General features: G+C 38.3%; 1 pseudogene; it reads left to right on the plus strand.

Moving 5' to 3' along the window:
- Nucleotides 1-19,213: 19,213 nt before the first annotated feature.
- On the plus strand, nt 19,214-19,332 carry LOC119873153 (annotated as a pseudogene).
- The last annotated feature ends 429 nt before the right edge of the window (nt 19,333-19,761 follow it).

The raw sequence follows: 19,761 nt of genomic DNA on the forward strand, positions 1-19,761 counted from the left end.
ATATGCAGACACACTCAGGAAGTGATCATGAAAGTAGATCTAAAAAAGAAATCCAGTTGCTGGCACTGGTGAGGAAGAGAAGAGGAAGTTATTCAGTTGGAGTAAAAAAAAAAATTGTAAAAATGAGTTTGGCAGGTTGTGAAGGCTTCATCCCTCACAAATGTCAGGGACTTGCTCTTCAGAACATAAAATGGTTGCATATAATTTTCTTTGTTACCTAAGAGGACTAAGATGCATAATATGGAGCTACTAATTTTGGTTTTAACATGGCCCTAGATGCCAAAGATCAAGGGAAAGAATAACCAGCCATTGCATCAATCATCAAAAAGCTTCAGATTTGAGGGGGAAGACAAAAGTAATTGAGAGAAGAAAATGCAAGAACAAGACTGCATTATTTGGCTAGAAAAAAAAAAAAAGATACTGTATCAGGAGTCTGGAGGAATGAGCTCCAGTTCCAGCTTTAAGTATAATCCTCTTCAATTCTTTCCAGATACCAAACTGGGCCTCAGTTTGAGCCCAAAACCTCACACATCAATGATTTATTGCCAGACTGGGACACTTCTGAGAGAGAAAGGGGGCATAATGAATATTTGTTGTAAGGTGACTGGAACACACAGGGACTGGCCTGGGCAGACCAAGAAGCAAAGGTATCCTAATTCCTGTACTTGTGGCCTCTGGCTGACTTTTTCCACAAAACTCTTCCCAGGGGAACTTCTTCCTCCTTAGAACAAAATGTGCTTGTAGTAAGTGATAGATATTGATGCATTCCTTGCTTATGTGCAAGGAAATAAAGTACATATGTTAGTTGAGATTCTTGGAAATTATATCCTTGTTTTTGTATTTTAACCCATTGATGGGAAAATTCAGACCGAAAAGGAGAAAACTAGCAACCTGAGGGAGATATTTTGATCCAGGCAAGGTATTCTGGTCATTTTCAGATCCCCTGCCCAGGCAGCATCTAAGCAACACATTGAAAATAGTCACTGACATAAATACTACTAAAGTGAATTCAAGAAAATTGCTTTTTGTATTTTAAGTTGATAACAGTATATCCCCATCAGCAAGTACCTATGTGCTTACTTTGCATAGTGGTATATGCTGTGTGCATAACATGTACTATATGAGCAGTGAATATATGCAACTTGCTTTTTAAAAAAGTAAGCTGTGGGATGCATGGGTGGATCCGTGGGTTAAGGGTCTGACTCTTGGTTTGGCTCAGGTCATGCTCTAAGCGTAGTGGGATCAAGGCCCATGTCGGGCTACATGCGCTTATCCCAGAGGTTGCTTGGGATTCTTTCTCCCTCTTCCTCTGCTCCTCCCCCAGCTCACACACTCTCCCTTTCAATAAATAAATAAAATCTTTTAAAAAAAGTAAGATGGAATAGCATATGCTAAATGTTAGCAAAAATAAGAAGCATAGGACTTGGGAGAGGAGAGGGATGGATGCCTTGAATTTTGCAGGGAGCAGGAAGGTGGAAAGGGCTTACATGGAATGGGTGATGTGTAAGTGTGTGTGTGTGTGAGTATGGTAGTGGTGAGGATGAGGAGGGGAAACCAGACTAGCTATTTTTCACTGAATACATCTGAACGTGAAAAATTCTTTTCTTGGGATGCCTGGGTGACTCAGTGGTTGAGCATCTGCCTTCAGCTCAGGGGGTGACCCGGGATCTGGGATCGAGTCCCACATCTGGCTCCTTGTGAGGAGCCTGCTTCTCCCTCTGCCTGTGTCTCTCATGAATAAATAAATGAAATATTTTTTTAAAAAGTGTTTTCTCTAGGTTTGGCTTGTCGTATTCTATAAAACGGAATAACATTTCCCCTCAGAAATTATATCACCTCAAAATGTAAAAGTTCTATCTACAAGACAGATTACAAGAGAACAACAATGATTAGCAGTCCATGCTTTCTAGGTGTGTGTCACCCCTTACTGAAGGAAGTGTGCTGAAGACAGTTTGGGAGAGATACTTCTGTCTAAATGGTGCTTAGACATAACACAGTGGCCTTGATGATGTGCTTTATATAAGGCAATTTGTAGAGGAGCTTTGTGCGTGTATGTGTTGTGTAGTAAATCCACAGCCAACTGCAGATTTATGAGCATCGTTATCCTGCTGTACAGATAGCACCTCCATTGAATTTAATGAGCTGAAATAGGTGAACAGTTTATTCTAATCTGCTGGTGCCTGGGACTCCTGTAGTCCTGGAATCATAGAACATTTGTCCTTCTCTTGTTTTAAAAACAAAGGTGCCTTTCTGATAAACAAGCTTCTCTTGAGGGTAATGACATAAGGAGTGATTTTGAAGATGTTCCCTTCAGCGCATCGATTGAAAGCTAACCTGAGGCAGCTACCTGTTGCAAAGTTGAGAGGTGATTTGTCAAATCCAACATCCATGGCAGATTTGCTTTAATTGATTCTTGTTCCTTTGTGTGAGTTTATTACCTTGAGAATGTCTTAGATTCTCTCACCCGTATGTTTCCTTTACTATTAAGAACAAACATCGGCAAGAAATACATAATAATAATTATGTATTTACATAATATGTATTTACCTAATAATTGATTCGACCATGTTTATCATGGTTAGATGAAAAGTCCATGAAAGACATATTTAAGAGATCTAACTGAAGTTCCCGCCATGTTTTCAGACCCCTGAGAAATGAATTCAGGAAAAGAAACAAAGAATAAAACTTTTAAGGTTTCTAATGGGAGCTTTGAAATCCCACAGGGCTGCATTTATGGGAAGCGTGCTGGTGAAGTAGAACAACTTGTATATATCAGCGGCAGTGCTCATGGTACTTTGAGTGGGATGTTGTGTGTGTCTGTGTGGATGCATGTGTGTGCACATGTGCACAAGTTTGTCGAGTTTCTTGTAGGACTTTTAGAATCAACCCAGTTATTGCATCCATCCCAACCAAAACCATCCCAACACGGTTGCCCAAACAACACTTAAGATATAATTAATTGAAGATGGCAAAAGAGTAAACACTTCTTTGATATAAGAAATCTCTAACTTGTAAGTTCATGTTTACAAAGGTGACTGGTGGGTTAAAATGAAGAACATACTTTTTTGTATCACGAAGGATAGAAATGATGACTGTCTCCTTTGGCAGCTGACATTCGCCTGGTGTCCTTTGCTATCTGTGGTTCGGTCTCCCAGTTCTTAGACTAAAGCAATTTAATTCCAACATTTAAATCTCTTTTTCTCTTCCTAAATTAGATGGCCAAATTAGATTCTTCTTAAAGTCTTTTAGCTTAAGGAGACTTTAAGGAGTCCTATTTCAGGAGTCTGTTGACTTAGGACCAGATTTTGGCCTGATCAGAACTTGTCACGGGCTCCTACCTTTCTCCCAGAGACCTGGTTCCCACCTTGCATCCCAGGTACTGATATGATCACTATCTGGCTTTCATTTGCTTTCCATCCTGCCTTACTTCTCTAACGCTGCCCTTGCCAGCCTCTGGAAGCTTGTTCCCACTGGCCCATGGGGCCATTTGTTTGCTGCCCATTGTGGAACATTTTTGCCGTCAGCTACCACCTGGTCATCTGGTTATCTCTTACATCTTGGTTGAAGATACCGTGACCACCTGCTTATTGCTATTTCTTCCTAAGGATTGTTTTTAGGTTCTCCCTCAATTACCTCTTTGTCCTAGCAGGTTTCCAGCTCCTGCTTATTCTAGGACAGGCCAGTACACCAACCTCAATAGCTGTCTCACTCTGCTATAAAGCTGATGCAGCTGGAATCAAGGGCCTGGCTGTAAGAAGTGTGGAAGCCAGGCAGGAGGACAGTAATTAAACAAATCTAAAAACAAATTGAATAAGAAATAGTTGCTTAATTTTTAAAGCTGGTGCTTAAAGTAAAGTAGTCTTAATTAGAGGAAAAGAGGAGATACATGTAAATTATTTTAAAAATCTGAATGATCTGAGCCTTTGAGGCAAAGTTTTCAGTAACTGATGGCAATGACTGTTATGGTTAATTTCCCTTCAAGCTTATGGATTTACTCTTCCTTGATATGGAAATATCATTAGTGATACTCTTAGGCTGATCAACCATAATTAGGATAATTTTTTTTGCCTCACAAATGAAATAAAAGAGATTTTTTCCCCTACAGGATTTTTGGGCAAAACATGAATAGCAAGTAGAAGGAAGGAAATCATTAAAAATAAATGTGTATATGTGAGTAAACAAAACTGTAAGACCTTGATGGGGACATGGGAGTAGCAGATAATGCACCTAAATGCTATCCTTCTTATTGTGGAGGAGGAAATATTTTGTTTTACTCACTTAATGTATGAAATCAAAAAAGACAAAAAGTAACTAGTTATAAGTGAGTCTCCCGTATAGCTTTCTACTTCCACTAGGTTGCCTTCCTCAGAAACAACAAATATTATAAATTCCTTATGTATCTTTCCAGAGAAATTCTATACATATACCATCTTTTGTATGTATATATGCCTTAATATACACACATGAATGAAGTATTTGGATGAATTTGTATTTAATTGGTATTACAGTCTCTAAGGACCAATAGTTTCTTGTCAAGATATTTGGTAAAAAAGTGATGTCAGGCTTTTTTGGTAAACCTTGTTAGAATTATATTTCTTTCGGGTTTCATTTTTGAGTTCCAACGTATGCCATCATTATTGTAGATTAATGTCAATAAAATGATGATTTGGTTGATCTTAATCATGTCTGCCTGTTCCCTCTGGAGGGACCTGGGACCTTATACTGTTCTTGGCCACACACTTTCTAATATGTTTTGATATAAATCAGTTTCCCTCCATCCTTGGGGCTCAACAGTTATCCTGGGGTTCCTGCTTTCCCATTGCCCTACAGATTCTCTTCATTGTTCTTTTAGTTGGATACATTATTTCTTATGTTTTGTGTATTCCTCCTTCTTAGTTTCTCTTTTCTCAATTTATTTCCTCATTTTGGTGGAATGCAACTACCGGTGATTTCCAGATAGATGATAGATAATTTTGAGATCTGTATCTCTGTATTTCTTTATTTAGTTTTCCACCCAACATGTATAGAGTTCTACGTTGCAAATCTTTATCCTTCAGAATTTTGAAGATATTGTTGCATTTTCTTTGATCTTGCAGAGTTTCTGGTAAGTCAGAAGCTATTCTGATGACTTTTTCTGTGTATGTGACCTGGGTTTTTTTTTTTTTAAATTAAAGACTTATTTATTTGAGAGAGAGACAGAGCGCAACATACAACAAACATGAGTGGGGAGAAGGGCAGAGGGAGAGGGGGAGAGAGAGAGAATCTCAAGCAGACTCCCCACTGAGCACAGAGCCCCATGTAGTGCTCTATGTCACAATCTTGAGATCATGACCTGAGCTAAAACCAAGAGTCTGATGCTCCACTGGCTGAGCCACCCAAGCACCCTGTGACCAGTTTTTTAATTCTAGGAAGGCTTTATATCTTTTCTGTGTCCTCAATGTTTTGAAATTTTGTAATGATGTGCCTTAGGTGTGGACCTACTTCCCTCTATTGTGTTGAGCATTTTATAACTCCTTTCAAGCTAGAAACTTAGGTCTATTTGTCCTGGAGGGTTTTGTGAACGATTTAATTTATGATAGCCTTCCCTCTATTTTTTCTCTTTGGAACTCTTACTCAGATTATTCTAATATTTGGATGCTAGTTCACTTGTATGTTCTTCATTTTTTTAAATTTCTTCTTCTTTATTTTCCATTTCTTTATTGTTATCTTTCCATCTCTGTACTTTCTTCATGATTTTCTCAAATGTATCTTCCAAACATCCTATTGATTATAAAAAATTCTGTTATGTTTTTAATTTCTAACAGCTTCTTTCTTATTAGCACCATATCTTATGGATGTAATGTCTCCTCTTAATGCTCTGAGGATATTAACTATGGATTGTTTTTAAGCTTTTTCTCTAAGCTTTTTATAAGTTATTTTTTCCTGATTTTTGTCTTTATCTTTCTTGTTAACTGATTTCTTCAAACGCTCATTGATCTTTGGTTGTCTGCTAGAAATTAAAAGTGAGCCTAAAGCTTTTATCGATTGTGTGGGGCTTTGAGCTTCACTGTAGGGTGATCTCATGCTTATGTCCTTGTTACCTTGTTCTCTGAGGTTGCCTAGAGTTTTCTCAGCTTGGCTCCTGCTTGGGGAATGGAGGTCTGGCTCACAGAGCTGTAGAAAAGTAAGGCTAGAGGCTGAAGGTTTTAGTACTTAGAACAAAGCATTCAAAGTACATTTATACTTTAATTACCCTTTATATATGACACACAGTTCTTCGGTTGTCTGTTCCTGGTTCAGAAATCCTGTTTGACTCATTCAAGATGAAACCCTAGGATTCTGCTGGCACTGGGAAAAGCTAGTCATCTGTGAGCATGCTTTGGGAGAAAGGGTCTAACTGCAACTCAAACAACTATAATACATTTTTTCCTTATTTTAGCTTCTCTGTCTCCATTGCTCACTCATAGTTCTAGATGTAGCTGGAATTTACAGTGTAAATAAGGTTATTTATCAGCATTCTCTCACTGTTGACTTCAGATTCTCCTGCTTTGGGTCTGGAGATCCATTTCTTCTCATGCTTTGTTTTCATCTTCCAAAATTGTGTCACATCGTTTTCTCTAGTAACTCCCATCCTGGTAGAAATCTACCTGTCTTAAAAAAAATCCCTTTATTGTACTTTAATGGATTTGGATAAGGAAGGAAAATTATGTGCTGTATTAAATCTTCCATCTTAATGAGGAAGCCCGTAGGTGGCTGTTTGGGATGGTGGGTTTATGATTGATTTGCATTTGCATTTGCATATCTATATTATAACTTTTTATGTTTAGAAGTATTTTGCTTTGGTATAAAACAAAACACAATCCATTAAGAATTATTTTGAAAAATATAAAAACTTTCCTACTCCCTCAAATGAAAATTACTTAAGGTAAAGTGAACAGGGTGATATGTAATGAAAGAGTGGAATCATTATATGATCACTATGCATGAGCTGAGGAAGAAATTATTGGGGGGTGGGGGAGGCAGCCATCGTTTGTAGCAACCACTAGATGGTGCTATTGGGCAAGGTCAGCTTGGTTGTGGTTTGGGTTTCCTTGAGGTAAGGTGGTGTTTTGAGGTCTGACAGGGTTGAGGGACATCCTGTAGCCACAACCTTTTTATGTATGGTATTTATATAAGCTTGGCATGCTTTCATTTTAATATACTTTGTCCATTCCCAGATAAGTATGAGTTTTAGTGGCATTTTTCAGATGTTGCTTGTAATAGTTACTCTGAGATTTTGGCCTGAAGGTAAAGAGGTCTAGTTTATTTAAATGATATATTCAGCAGCAACTCTATTAAGTGCTTTGAAAGAGCTTACTTTTGATAATCAAGGTAATAATGAATGCAGGAGAAAAAGCTGATAAAATCCACCCACAATTCTAAAATCTCACTGGTTAAAGTCTGTTTTTTTCTTTCTTGACATTTTATCTGTTTCTGCTCTGGATACCAGGTGGATCTTGAATTACCCAATAATTGAAAAATATAGCAGGTGAAGGGGGACAAAAGCAATTCTGCTAGCTGGTGCTAAATATGACCTAACTGCTTATATTCTTAAAATAAGAGAAATACCTCGGGGTTGGGAGCCCAACTGCTCACTACCTTTATGGATCTCTCTCTGTTTTTAACAGCTTTTTATTAAAAAGCACATTTTAAGGCAGCTCTTGATGTTCAATTTTTTTTTTTTTTTTTACCTATTTTCATCTGGTTAAATACTGATGTAATTAAATGTAGCTTAGGTTAAATTTATATAAATATATATAGGGTCACTGAAAGGACTCGGTCTCTGCATTAAAAAGCCATGGCTGAGCCTCAGTTTTATAGAAACTGATTACAATATGCTCCACACAGAATAATGGAATTCTCTGAATCTCAACAATTTAAAAATTTTGCTTTTTTTTCTCCTTCATATTCTTTGTGGGAGAATAAACTAATGTAGCTAGTGAGCAACAAATTAGTTGAAAGGCACTGAAAGCAGGTTATGAAAGTTCTGTTAATGGTGAGATACAGAAAGGACCAATACACAGACAACACAGTTTATTGAAACTGTGATTTTATTACTTTTTCTTTTTCCTGCCGACCTTCTTTGTCACATTTATAATGGCAATTAAACAGGAATAAAATGTTGGTTTGAGGCTAACTGCCCCAAATGAGTTAGACTGAAAGGATAAGATAAAGATATAGTTCTTAATTATTTCTTGATGAAGCTTAAAGGAAATAGGAATTGGGGAAAGGAATGGGAACAATATATTTGGCTTCTGGTGGTATATGCAGTTGATTTGCAGATTATGCAGTTGTGGTTCAAAGACAAAATTTTATCTCCTAAAATACCACTACCACTTGGCAGAAATGCTTTATCACTGGAAAATAGCCATGGAAAAAATGAATATATAGACATGTATAGTGGATTTGTACCTATGTAAATATCCATGGTTCTGCAGGTGGGGCAATGGTGGGTCTCATTTGATTAATTCTTGATTTTTCTTACTGTTTCTCCTATATTGTTCATGTTTTTATCTTATTCTGTCCAGGAGAATATTTAAACTTTGTTTTTCAAATATTCCATGGAAATTCTCTTGTTTTTAGAGAGAGAGAGAGAGAGAACAGTGAGGGGTGGGGCAGAGTGAGAAGGAGAGACAAAAATCTTAAGCAGGTTCCATGCTCAGCATGGAGTCCAACTCGAGGTTCCATATTTCTACCCTGAGATCATGACCTGAGCCAAAATCAAGACTCAGACACTTAACTGACTGAGCCACCCAGGCACACCACTATGGAAATTTTCATTTGGAAGAACATATTTTTCATTTTCAAGAGTCTTTCTCTGAATTTTTTTCCTCCTATAGCATACTCTTCTCATTTCATTTGAAGCTATTAATTAAAAGGAATTTTTTAAGGGGGGGGAGGATTTTTCTTTATATCTCTACATTATCTCTTTTCCACTTGAATTCCTTTTGCATGTGTCTGTTTTAAACTTTATCTTTCCTTGCTCCACACATGATTCTGAATGCTTTCTATCTAAAATCTCATTTAATCTTTACAACAACATTACAAAGGAGAAATCTTAAATTCCCTTTTACAGATAGGAACACTGAGCTGAAACAAAGGTTAATTAGCCTATCCACAGTCACACACTTAATGAATGTTGGAGTCAGTAGGTGAGCTGTGAGAACTCTGTGTGCATAGCTCAGGCCTCACAGCTGCTGGGTTTCTCTGTGGGAATGCAGAGAAGGAATCAGATGCTTTGCTGACGGGTCCTGTGTTGGCATCCATAGCTGTTACTCAGAGAGAAATCCTCTGATCTCCTACGTTGAGGGATTGTGAGTCTGGGGAAGGTATCAGTTTCCCCACCATTCAATAGGCAGATGCTTTTCAAAGCCTCATGCTTCATCCCTTCTTTCCATTGTGCCAAGTTTTTTCAAATTTGGAGACTTCTCAGTTCTATTTTTCTAAAGCATAAAAATGATCCTTTTGTGGTGGTAGAGGACAAGTTGTCACCTGACTACTTGGAATGACAGAGGAGAAGTGTGTGTGGGGGTCTAAGTCTTTCTTCTACAGACTTTCATTGACCCCATTTTCTGTCCATCCTTCACCCCACCTTCAGAGGTGTCTGCTGCTTCCAGTTCTTGAGCCTACCCTAAATTCTGAGAGATGGATTGTTGTATGAGTTTCCTATTACTGTGGGAACAAATTACCACAAACTATTGGTTTAAAATGACACAAATTTATATCTCCTAGCTCTGGAAGTCAAAAGTCAAAATTGAGTCATATTGGGACTAAAATCAAGGTGTAGGCAGGGCTCTGTTACTTTTGGTGGCTCCAGGAGAGAATTTGTTTCCTTGATTTTTCTAGATTCTAGAGGCTGTTTGCATTCTCTGGCTTATTGCCCCATGTCACACCAACTCATGCTTCCATCAGGTGTCTCCTTTTTGGCTCTGCTCCTCCTGCCCCGTCCTGGGATTATTACACCCCTGGGTAATTCAGGATGCAGTCATCATGTCAAGATCCTTAGCTTACTCACACTTGTAAAGTCCCATTTGCTGTGTAAGGTAATATAGGACTACTCTGGGAATAAAAAATGGATATTTGTTGGGGGGGCATTATGGAGCTTACCACAATCAGCTTGCTTCTTATGGACTGACTTTCCTTCTTATGATTTTATTTATCTGAGAGAGAGCTAGCATGAATGGGGCGGGGGGGCAGAGGGAGAGAGAGAAGCAGACTCTCCGCTGAGCAGGGAGCCTGACACAGGCTCGATCCCAGGACCCTGAGATCATGACCTGAGCTGAAGGCAGACAGATGCTTGACCACCTGAGCCACCTAGATGACCCCAGACTTTCTCCTCTACAGTCAGTTTGGTTGCAGTTTTGCTTCTCTACAGTCAATTGCCATGCCTTTATCTGATTTTCATCCTCTGCATTGCTGTTGACATGTCTTATGTTTGGTTATCTCATCTTTCATTCTCTTTTTTCTGGGTTTATACCTTTTACAGTCTTCTGTCATTTTTGAAGTATATCAAACTTCCATTTTTAGCTGGAAATCCTCATTTATGTTATAGATAAGAAATCTCAGATGTAGAGAAATTATATGTCTTGCTCAAAGTTATAAAGACAATTAGTGATAGAAATGAATCTTTAAGAACAGAAACAATTCTAGTAATATAAAGAAAATGGAATTTCAAAGTTGAATTAGCACAGAAACTACCTTAGTTCCTTATGATAGATTTAGGATATTTTTTCCTAATCAGGAGATTTTTATTTTTTTACTTTATTTATTTATTTATTTATTTATTTATTTATTTATTTATTTTTAATATATATATTTTTTGGCCAATGTGGCCAATTTTATTTTTAATATTTTTTTTAATCAGGAGATTTTTAGAGCCGATCTTTTTGTTATCATTTTAAAGATGTGAATGTCACCATGTCTCATGGAACCATTCTGAAAGTTAACAGATGAAAGTTTCTTTGAAAGGCTTAGAGTGCTTCTATAGAAATATGAGAAGCACAGTGTTACTTAGCCAATGCTGGCAATATCCTCTCAATTCTCACTTGTAAAAAAAATCAGAAAATGTGAGTTAGATATGGACAAGAAGTAACTTGGAATTCAGTTTAATCAATTACTAGAACATTATTCAGAAGACTGTGGTCTACATTTTCAAGCCCAGAATTGACCAAATTCTCTATTTTATAACTCAGTAAATAAACTAAGCTTTTACTGGAGAGAATGTGAGCTGTAAATAAGCAAAAGAACAATAAAGTATTCCTAGGGATCTAATCATTTTGGTGTCTAAAATAGAACTTCCAGGCAGAGAATGTAATTATAAATTGGTAAGGGTATATAGAATCTTATACTAAAGGATGCTAACTAGGCTTCCCCCATACTGTGTGCCTTTTAGCCTTCCTAGAAGGTGAGAAAAATGAAACTTGTGTCTTTATCTGTCTGGAGATTTGTACAAAAATGGGAAATGGAGCCAAACATAGAAGCAGTTCTCATATCTTAGGTCTAGAGGGAGAGGATAGGGACAGGAGGACTGAGAGGGAGAGGGAGAAGAGATGGCGGGGGTTGGGGGGGGATCTTGAGGGGAGGGGTAGAGAGGCTGCTACTGAAGAGATTTCTATGAGGGAAAAAGAGTTCATTAACTTTTCTTGCTTTTGAAAGTCTACAGCTCTGTCTTAATTACTGATAGTGATTCCTGCTCAAAGAGAGTTTTATTCCTTCTTCCTTTCCCTTCTCGATGGGCATTCTCACATTTTGTAAACCTATTTTCTGCAATAGGAGGTCACAATTCAGAGCACAGCTAATCATTCATGGTGGGGGAAGAATAAAGGAGTCCTTCTAAGCTAAGTTATTTTAACATCTTGCTAAGCACATATTCTATGACTCTTAGATATGGCCATGGATTACTATTAGTCACCCAACTCCTGTCATATTCCAGAAAGTATTAGGACTATAAATGACCATAAGGTTCAAATTTATTTATATTTAAGACTCAGACTTTATTTATATTAAGACTCAGACTCTGCTTTTTTGTTTCACTGCAGCTTACAATTCTTTTACTTAATAGTTGAGAAGAATAGAATATGAATATGCTGGGAGAAGAAGGAAAATAATTTTACCAAAATCTTCTTGTTTTCATTCTCTGTATAGACACAGGTAGAAACTAGTGGTGATTTGGGTTTCTTTGTGGAAATAGAGTTACATGGTGGAACTGTGCTGAGAAATAGGGTATGGTGGGGTATAGAACATGCTACCCCCAAATATGGCACTTTGGCACATTGAGAAAATGGCAGAAGCTGCTATTCTCTCCTGAAATGGGTCATAAAACCCTCATGTGAGAGGTGACTACTCCATTTTTGGTGGAAAGGAGCATCCGTATCTCAAGATAGAGTGATGCCAAGAAGAATTTGCATAAATAAATCTTGCTGAGTTTCCTCCAGTTTACAACACTTGCCTCATATTCTCTATCACATCTATATGACTGTCTACTCTCCATCAAACTTGGCATAAAAATCCTCAGATTTAACTCTTTCTTCAGGTCTTCATTTCTTTATGAAGGCTCTCATGCTACATAAATCATATTAAATAAGTGTATATGCTTTTCTCCTGTTAATCTGTCTTTGTGCGTTCAGTTGGGAGGGACCCTAAGAGGCTCCAGGAAAACTTTTTCCTCCCTTGTTAGTGGATCTTGGAGTTGGGGCTCATTTGGACCTTCAAAGAAGACAGAGTCTCTAGCTGTGGAGGAAAGCAAATAGATAGACACAAAAAAAGAATGCCTAGCTTTAAACCATTTTCTGTGGTAATAGTCATTCTTTGACTTACCTTTTCTCACTGACAGGCTGAGCAAAGACAAGGAGCTTCTATGCTTATAGATGAAGGGAATTATCAGAGGAGCTGTTTTCTCCTTTTCTCCTCTATGCATTGTAAGAGCAGGAATGCAAGAGTGTCAGATTATTCACTGGTTAGTCTTTAACTACTGCTCCCCTGCTTCCAATGGCTCAAGATTTCTATGTTTAAGTTAAAGAGGCTAGTTTGGTGTAGCTAGGAGAAGAGACCAGATAATTTTCTTTACGGCCTTCTATGTATGCAGACTCTCTAGGTAAGGATGCTAATAACCCATATTTACTGAGTGCTTATCGTGTGCTGTGGACTCTGCTAAGGCCCCTGTTTCCCATGACAACTCTATGAAATACGCATCCATATAATCCTTATTTTATATACCGGAAATGGAGGCAAAGAAAATTCATTTGCCTACCCTAGGTCATACAGCAAAGATGTGGTAGAGAACAGATTTGAATCCAAGCAGTATGGCTCTAGAAACTCTGCTTTTGACCACTCTCCATATAGCCTTAAAGGAAGGAAGACCTAAGCTATATTCTTTCATATGCCCTGTGCTTTAGTCAAACTGGCTTATGTTATGTTCTTCATGGACACAGCTTATGATTTCTCAACTCTGTACCTTCACTCATGTTTTTCTCTGCTCAAAATACCTTTCTTTCCAAATATATTTCCTTCTGTTCTATTACCACCCCTTCCCTAGTCAAACAATATCCAGTTCAAGAAGCTTTCGTAAGACCCTTAGTAGAAATTGATCTCTCTCCTTTTTGAACTTCTGAGATATTTTATATTTTCCTCCTTAGTAGTACTTACTGTTCTCTGTTTTTTTATTCATCCCTCCCAATTAAATTGTAAATTACTTGGAAACAGGACCATTTATTTTTGTATCACTATACATTCCTGGCATAGGCTGTGCCTGTGGCACAACTTTGCTTAATTAATATCACTGGTAGACATGTCCAAATTGTACATATTTTGCTGTAGGGAAAATCAAAGTGACCAATAATGATTCACATATACTCTCTCTTTTCTGTGTTTCTACACATGATTGCTTCCTGAATAGGTGTCTCATTGGGTCACTGATTTCCAGAAGGATGTCCACGGATCTACAATCACAGGCTGAAGTTTATTTAATGACAGAAAATAGATTTTCAGAGATGGTTACATAAGGTAAGTGATAACAGGGATTAGACAGAGATATGGCCTCCCCAGTCTTAAAAAATTTCCTATAGGGAATGGCTATTTTATAGAGCACAGACATGGTGGTAGAGGAAACTCATGGGACTGCTCAACCACCCTCCTGTTCTGTGGAGCACTGCCAATTAAAGCAAGGAAACAAAGATGATGAAACCCTAGTCAAGGTGAGCCTGGCCCTTCTCGGTTGCTTGCTACATTTCATTTAATCCATGTTTTTAATGTGAATATTCTGGCTTTTTTATTTGCATGCCCTTTTCAGTTCTCTCTCCCCTTTTCTCATAAAAATTTTATTTTCATTCTAATTAACTTTCCTCCAGATCCCCAGTGTTTATTCAAAGGTCTGCTGCTCTTCTGACTATTTCATCTTTCCAACATCCTGGGGACGTTTTCACTCTTTGGTTTCCCTCCTGCTTCACTTAGTCTTTTGTTGTTTCCATTTCTTTTTCTTTTCTTTTTTTTTTTTTTCAGATAGTAGCCCGAGTCAATAATGGAAACACTTTCTTCTTGCAGCTTCCCTGCTTCTCTTAGAAAAACATCTCCCTGTGTGAATATGAATAGGGTCTGTAAGGAAAAACTCATATTTTCAAAACGCTCAGGAAATTAACAGGAGAGAGCTAGAAGTTGGTGATCAGGAAGGCAAGGCAACAGAATATTCTGAAAAACCTGCGGTAATTTTGAAGCAGGTTCCCAATTTGTGACAAATGACCCTGAAGGAAGAGGGTGCTTAACTCTTAAGATATGGTTAAATGTCCTTCCAAACCATGAAAAATAACAATAGGCAATACAGTCTAGTCAATGGAAAAGAGTTTATTTTGTTGCACTATGCACTGTATTCTTGTTAAGTGCTCTATAAGCCTTTGATGCTTTTGAAATGTATTGGTGCTTTGGGGGAATTGTATTTTGAATGGTTGTGCCCCCCAAAAAAATTCATATAACCAGTTTCTTCTTATGGAAGTAGTGGGAAATGGGACCTTTAATTAGGTCACTTTCTTCCATGAGTAAGTGGTGGAGTAACCTGGCGGGAAGGTTACTTCATTTTCCACGGTAGTAGAATCCCTTCATGACTTGGCTTATTATCACATGAAAGCGGCTACAATACACTTCAGTACACCTGCCTAAAAAGAATCAATCACAAATAATAGAAAGCTGGTGTCATAGGCCTGGTTGTTGATTGTTTCCTATTAGGATTCACTATACAGAGATATTTAGGAAGAATCATGGACTCTGTAGTTTTAGAGTTGGGCTTTCCCTGGGTGTTTTTCAGGGCCTTTACCATGGGCTGTGCTGATACTCAGTGACACATGGAAGTCTTGCCAAATGTGATCAGTGATACTGGAGAAGGAAGGACAATTTCCTTCATTATTTCCACAGGAATTCTTCAGAGAAGTTGGCTAGTGTAACACGCCTACATACGCCTCTTGGCATTGCCAGTTATATTTTTAAATTCTATATATACAAACTAGTAAACTGTTACCAAGAGATGGATTTCCCAGGTTTCAGAGTATACGCTGAAGGATACTAGAAGTGGGAAATGTCTATGCATGTTATGGGCCCTTTACCAAAAGGGGTTTAATTCCAACTGGCAGGAACAAAATGGAGTAGCTGAGTAATAGAATGAGACCAGTCAGCAGAGTTAGATACAGGTTTGCAGTGAAGTGGAAGATTCACAGGAGTGGAGGTAATATTTTCCATGCAGCTGATGAAGCCAATGAGTAGGGGACTTGGCATGCAGTAAGAAAGAAGCCCAAATGAGACGATGAAGAGATGTGGCAATGCAGGGCTTTTTGGCTTTGGGGTGTCTGGCTCAGGTGCTTATCACAAATACTGTATTCAGAATCCAGTTTCCATATGGCTGGCTAGAGCCCTTTTCAGGATCTGGGGATTTATGGAATTACTTTGTAATGAGAGACTTTGACATGTTTGGTCTCATTTATCTATTTTTATTTTTTTTAAAAAGATTTTATTCATCCATTTGAGAGAGAGAGAGCATGAGCAGGGAGGAGGGTAAGAGGGAGAGGGAGAAAGAGATTCCCTGATAAGCAGGGAGCACCGATGTGGGGCTGGATCCCGGACCTGGAGATCATGGCCTGAGCCTAAGGCAGGCACTTAACCATCTGAGCCACTCAGGCACCCCTGATCTCCTTTTAACTGAAGAGATCATTTTAGTGGGATAAAACTCTAATGAATGAAAACATTTGCAAAGTGATTTTAATGGGTATCTTTTATTGATTTTAAAAAATCATCCATTTTCAGGATTTTATTTGTTATGCACATTATGGAATTTGGAGAACCTCATCCTCCAGATAATAAATGTGTTTCCTACTATTAAACATTTTTTCTTATGTGTATATGTGTAGGTATTTTATATATTTTATTATTCTTTAATCTTACATTACATAGGCATTTAAGTTGGTTTTGACTTTTCAAGTATAATAAATGTGCTGGGATAAGCAACATTTTGCATAAAGCTTTGTCTGTATTAAAATGATTTCTTCAGGCAAGATAACTATAAATAGGATCACTGGTTTAAAGGCTATAAGCAATTTCAAGCTCTTCATGCATATTGTGTTTTTTTTTTTTTCCAGAAAGAGTAAATTAATTTACACTTCTACCATCAAAAGAGAATTACCCACTTCACTGTACCCTTATCAACATTAGGCATTGTCTTCTTTTTTAATCTGTGCTAATTTAGTTGTTTTTCTTTTAATTTGCATTTTAGGTCATTACTTAGATTGAACACTTTTATATATGTTTATTATACACTTACATTTCTTTTTTGAAAAGTAATGCTCCCTGTTAAAATGTGGGAAAGATGTCCTGATGCATTTCATCTGATTACGAACAGTTCTTGGAATGAATGAATGAATGAATGAGTGAATGAATTTATAAGAAGACAAGTTCTTATAATGCTTCTGCGGATTTGTAAGAAGGTAAAAATCTTCCCTTAATTCTGACTGATGTTACTTTAACTCTTAGAACAACTGAAAGCCATCTCCAGGATGGCCAAGAGCATGTGTTAAATGCCGGTTTTCATATGACACTGTGTTGGGGCAAAATAAAAGCAGTTTATCCAGCCACATGCCCTGTGAATTCCCAAGCTTGGCCCCTTGTTAAAAAATAATAGCTGGTGATTACTGCATTTATTTTGAAAAGTAGTTATTCAGTTCCCAGTATCCGGAGATATTAATTAGTACTTTGGTCACCTTGGGATCCGAGGGACTTTAAATACTTCCCTTATTTATCTTTCTCCTTTTCAAGGTTGCCACACAGCGTTGGACTCCGATAGGCAGGTGCAAGCTGGAAAACCGTTGCCAGGCATCCACGATTGCATGTCAATCACCCTCCCACCTAAAGATATGGTACTCACCACTCAGAATGAATCAGAAACAAGAGCTTTAAATAAAAGAGAATTCTTTGTTTTTAACTTTGACAGCACTTCCCCTCAAACATTCCTGAGTACACACAGGGAAGAATACCTCTCTGGATTATCAGAACATTACTGAGGTTCCAGCCCCTTGACTTTGGGCTGAAAGCTTCTTCAACCTTGAACTGAAAACTTCCTCTGAGTTGTTGGCTCAGTGACTGTCTTTGCAAAGCCATCCAAGTGGTGCTGCCACATGGGAGCTATTTTAAGGTGTCTTGTAGAGCCTGAGATGTATTTCTGTGCTGTAGCAGACATCTCTCAAAACTTCTGTGTGCGTGGCCAGACAGGTCACCCTGTGCCTTGGATCCCATTTTATTAGGGGAGCAGAGATGCCAACCATCCAGAGGTGGGCACACCAGTGCCACTACCCTGAACAAAGAAACACTGGGCCAGATCACACCATGCTCTGACTTTTGGTCACCACTGCATGACTTCAGCCACATTATTTAGCCTTGCTTTCCTCATCTGCAAGATAAGGGAGCAGGAGCAGATGGTCACACAGATTTCTCCCATCTGTATGGATGAATGAATCTGACTCTGCTAGCCTCTGTAGACTTAATCTTTTTTTTTCTCTCTTTTTTTTTTTTTTTTAAGATTTTACTTATTTATTCAAGATAGAGACAGAGAAAGGCAGAGACAGGCAGAGGGAGAAGAAGGCTCCCTGTGGGGAGCCTGATGAGGGACTTGATCCCAGGTCCCCAGGATCACAACCTGAGCCAAAGTCAGATGCTCAACCACTGAACCACCCAGGTGCACCCCCCCACCTTTTTTTTTTCTAATCCTCTTACTCCAGAACATTAATCAATTATTTTAAGAATCATTTTAGACTCCTCCCCCATGTGCTAATTATGAACATCAGTCAGGTGTTCACTTTTTCTTCTCTCCAAATGACAGGGATAAAATTCCTTAAAATCTGTAAAGAAATAAAGGGGCCCAGTTGCAATCATGCAGCAAAGTCCTAGTTGTCAGCTTTGGGCTGTGAGGCTAGAGCCTGGATCATGGTATGGCCACAGCAGCAGACACAGACAGAGAAAGTTAGTGTGTAAAGGGATGACACTTACGTGGAGAAAAGCTGGAGAAATGCTTTTGTAATTCAGACAAGACAGATTTTGCATTACAATACAGGCTATGATATACAGGATATGATATGTTGTTGAAGACCAGTACAGCTGTTTTCCACAAAGCTGTGAAGAAAGTAGAGGCAGAAACAGAGGAAACACTGGAAACTAGGATGATACTGGGAAGCTTGAGTCAGTGAGTTTATTCCCAATGAAGCAGGGGGCCATTTGAAATGTGTAGCTGTTTAACACATTTGTCACTGGTTTATCTAAGGTGTAGTTTGGTTTCTTTGTTTATCAATATATCCATAATATATAGACTTTAGAAATGTAAATTTAGATGGAACTAACTGTACATCTGGTTGTTACTCTAAGTTCCATCAGTGACCAAGAGACAATAGGCATCTGAAACTCTAATGTTCTCCAAACCAGCGACCCTGCTTCAACTGGCACTGCAAAGATAGTCCTGTGAATCTATCTGTGTGCACACTTACTAGGTTTATCTTATCAAGGCAATATTTGGAAAATTGATCAACTATGAATAGATATCCAAAATGTAAACTATTTCATGGATAAGCAGGTGTTTCTTTTATCTGTGCTTTTATATCTTTCTATCTTTCTATCAGTTACCAAGATGGTGAACTAGCATGAGCTGCTGTCTCTTTGTATTAAAATTAACACTGAGAGCTTTGCGCAGTGGCAGTATCATAGCCAATGAGGTTTATCTGAGGCGCAATTATTGCTAATTAAAATTAACACTGAGAAATCTTGAGAAGTGAGAGAGAAATGCAGAGTTCAAAAACTAAACAAAACAAAACAAATAGGAAACAATAAACCTTTTGGGAAGCTACTGTTTACATTGAGCTGCTAAAAGTGGAGAGAGCTTCAAAGGATGAAGGGCTGCAGAGGGCAGGGGGAGCATGAGTGAGGGGAAGCTTCTTTGGTTCTGTTTTTCCTTTCCTTGCATTTCCTTGAGCCCAGTGCTACTCTTCACAGAAATCTGTGGCTGTAGCCAAACACTGATGCCGCCTACCCCCGGATAGTAGAAGAGGAGGTAGGTACAAGCTCTGCTTTTTGAGAAGTTGATGAAGCAGATGTTAGGGAGTGGAATCACCTAAAGACTCATTCACTCACATGTATGATGGCTGATGATGGCTTCAGCCACTCTCTTAGCTGGGATTGTTGACTGGAATATCAGTATGTAGTCTGACATGCCACATGGTGACTGGGTTC

Source organism: Canis lupus, chromosome 8 (assembly GCF_011100685.1).
Source record: "Canis lupus familiaris isolate Mischka breed German Shepherd chromosome 8, alternate assembly UU_Cfam_GSD_1.0, whole genome shotgun sequence".
Lineage (NCBI taxonomy): Eukaryota > Metazoa > Chordata > Mammalia > Carnivora > Canidae > Canis > Canis lupus.